Source organism: Sceloporus undulatus, unplaced genomic scaffold, assembly GCF_019175285.1.
Source record: "Sceloporus undulatus isolate JIND9_A2432 ecotype Alabama unplaced genomic scaffold, SceUnd_v1.1 scaffold_9497, whole genome shotgun sequence".
Classification (NCBI taxonomy): Eukaryota; Metazoa; Chordata; class Lepidosauria; order Squamata; family Phrynosomatidae; genus Sceloporus; species Sceloporus undulatus.
This window is the reverse complement of record NW_024812416.1, coordinates 1-2,618: the sequence shown is the minus strand read 5'-3', so window position 1 is coordinate 2,618 and position 2,618 is coordinate 1. Positions and strand designations below refer to the sequence as shown.

Here is a 2,618-nt window from a genome sequence, read left to right as displayed (position 1 = left end):
CATCCAGATGGTGTGACTGGAATATGGATTTCCACATCATAAGAATTTCGCCTTGATGGGGCAGTTGTGTTTCTAAAGGAAATGTGGTACCACACATTTCTTGCCTGTGCAACTGACCCAGTTCTTCTTCTTTGTTCAGCTGGCCAGTAGCTTTGGGGTGAAGTTTATGGAGACCAGTGCAAAAGCCAACATCAATATAGAAAATGTAAGTGCAGCTCTTTCATTTCATTAAGCAACATTTCAGCCCAAACTATCAAGGGACAACATCCAACACATAAATCCAATCCTCTTACACAGAGGTATAATGATGGACAGGCTATCTCCCATCATTCCAAACCAAACCACTTGCGATCCTCCTCAGTGCACAAAATCTGCATAAGGCTGTACTTGTTATCCAAGTTTGATTTTCCTGTTCTGGAATTGTGCTGCAAATACTAATGGACTAGGGTGCATAAATAGGGGATATCACAGGGTGAATATGACACTTGGTCATCCCAGCAGATTAGAGGAGAGGAAACATTGTATGCATTTTCAAAAAGGGAAAAAAAGAGGATCCCAACAATTATCGTCCAGTTAGTCTGACATCAATACCAGGAAAGATTCTGGAGCAGATCTTTAAACAGAGAGTCTGTGAACATCTAGATGGCAATGCCATAATCACAAAAAGTCATCATGGGTTTCTGAGAAACAAGTCATACCAGATTAATCTGATCTCTTTTTTTATATATAAAATTACCAACTTGGTAGACAAAGGGAATGCTGTGGATATAACATATCTTGATTCAGTAAGGCCTTTGACAAGGTCCCCCGTGATATTCTTGTAAACAACCTAGTAAAATGTGGACTGGACAATGCAACAGTTAGTGGATTTTTAATTGGTTGACCATCCAAACCCATAGGATGCTCAGCAATGGCTCCTCTTCACCTTGGAGAGAAGTGACCAGTGGGGTCCCACAGGTTCCTGTCCTGGGCCCAGTGCTATTCAGCATCTTTATCAAGGCCTTGGATGAAAGAATAGAGGGCATCCTTATCAAATTTGCAGATGATACCACATTAGGAGGAGTAGCTAATATCCCAGAGGACAAGATCAAAATTCAAAATGACCTTAATAGATTAGAAAGCTGGGCCCAAACTAACAAAATGAATTTCAAAATGGATAAATGTAGGCAGAAAAAAATGTAATGCATAGATATAGGATGGGGGATGCCTAGCTTAACAAGACTACATGTGAAAGAGATCTAGGGATCCTAGTAAGTCTAAGTTGAACACGAGTCAACAGTGTGATGCACCAGCTAAAAAGGCTAATGTGATTCTAGACAACATCAACAAAAGTATAGTGTCTAAATCAAGGGAAGTAATAGTGCCACTCTATTCTGTTTTGGTCAAGCCTCACCTAGAATACTGTGTCCAGTTCTGGGCAAAACAATTCAAAAAAGATGTTGAGAAACTAGAGCATGTCCAGAGGTGGTCAACCAAACTGTTGAAGGTTCAGGAAACCATGACTTAGGAGGACAGACTTAAGAGCTGGGTATGTTTAGCCTGGGGAAGAGACAGTTAAGAATCGGTATGATAGTCCTGTTTAAGTAGTTGAAGGGCTGTGACATTGAGGCTGGGGCAAGTTTGTTTTCTGCTGCTCCCGAGACTAGGACATGGAAAGAGATTCCATCTAAACATTAGGAGGAATTTCCTGACAGTAAAAGCTATTCAGCAGTGGAACACACTGCCTCAAAGAGTGGTGGAGTCTCCTTCTTTACAGGTTTTGCATGGGGTACATTTAGGCTTCCTTTGTACCAGTCAACAGGGTCCAGAAGCTTCACAAGATGCATCTTGTATCAGGGAAGCATTTTTCAATCCTCTTAACATGATTGTATTTCTTGGTTCACTTATAGGCATTTTTTACGCTTGCCAGAGATATCAAAACAAAAATGGATAAAAAGCTGGTGAGTTGATGGGCAACTTGCTTAAATGTTTCAGGGGTCTTGAGGAAATGAGCTGGCTGAATTACAACAGATATAGAGCCATTGCTGAATTGTATGAAGTTCCTCCCCAAATCTGTCAAACACACAAGGGGCCAGTGTGCCCACCTTGAGAGTTATGGGGCACCACAATGTCCTCACAGTGGAAAACCCCACTTGATCTGATGATTCCAGGGAAGCAGTGGGTTTGAGCCAAGAGCCCAGGCTAAAGCAGTTAACCTCTCTAGCTGCACCCACTATGCAGGAAGACTGTTTTTAGTCACTGACCCATTTAGGAAATTCAGTGGTAGCAGAGCCTCTGCTTCATGTAGCCCCTCAGCTGATAGATTTCAATCCAAGAATTTCTCTTCAGTAATTCTTTATATCTTTAGGAAGGCAATAGTCCTCAAGGAAGCAGCAGCACCAGCAGCACCAGCAGCCAAGGGGTGAAAATCAGCCCAGACCTGCAGAAAAAAGTCAGCTTCTTCCGATGTGTCCTCCTCTGAGGGCCCAGCCTTAACATGAGCCTGGCTCAACACCTTTCCTGGACTTGGTCTGTTTGCAAGGGTGGCCTTCTTGTTCTGTCTTGTTCTTTCTCTGGCCCCTTGCAACAAACCAACCATGCTATGCCCATAGTAATGGAACGGAGAAAGCAGCTGCATC

General features: G+C 42.7%; 1 long non-coding RNA gene across 1 annotated transcript; it reads left to right on the top strand.

Moving 5' to 3' along the window:
- The first annotated feature begins 25 nt into the window (after positions 1-25).
- LOC121918359 lies at positions 26-2,612 on the top strand. Its single transcript, XR_006101213.1, has 3 exons — positions 26-205; positions 1,890-1,940; positions 2,348-2,612. It is a non-coding gene; the product is annotated as an uncharacterized LOC121918359 (long non-coding RNA).
- Positions 2,613-2,618: the final 6 nt, after the last annotated feature.